The sequence below is a fragment of the Gekko japonicus genome, unplaced genomic scaffold (genome assembly GCF_001447785.1).
Source record: "Gekko japonicus isolate JY-2015 unplaced genomic scaffold, Gekko_japonicus_V1.1 scaffold790, whole genome shotgun sequence".
NCBI classification, from domain to species: Eukaryota; Metazoa; Chordata; class Lepidosauria; order Squamata; family Gekkonidae; genus Gekko; species Gekko japonicus.
Window position 1 is genome coordinate 9,816 of NW_015163626.1, and position 231 is coordinate 10,046.

Consider the following 231-nt stretch of genomic DNA (forward strand, 5'->3'; position numbering starts at 1 on the left):
GGGTCGGCCCGGCCCGGGGTGGGAAATTCCGGGGGAAGGGGGGGGGGGGGGGGGGGCTCAGTGGAGTCTAATACCGCAGAGCTCAACCTCCAACGCAGGTATTTTTCCGGGGGGGGGGGCTGATTTCTGTACTCAGTTATAATCCTGGGAGGTCCCCAGGCCCCACCGGGAGGCTGGCAACCCCGTTAGGCATCCGTTTTGCTCCTCTGTTTCACTGGGGGTGGGGGGGAT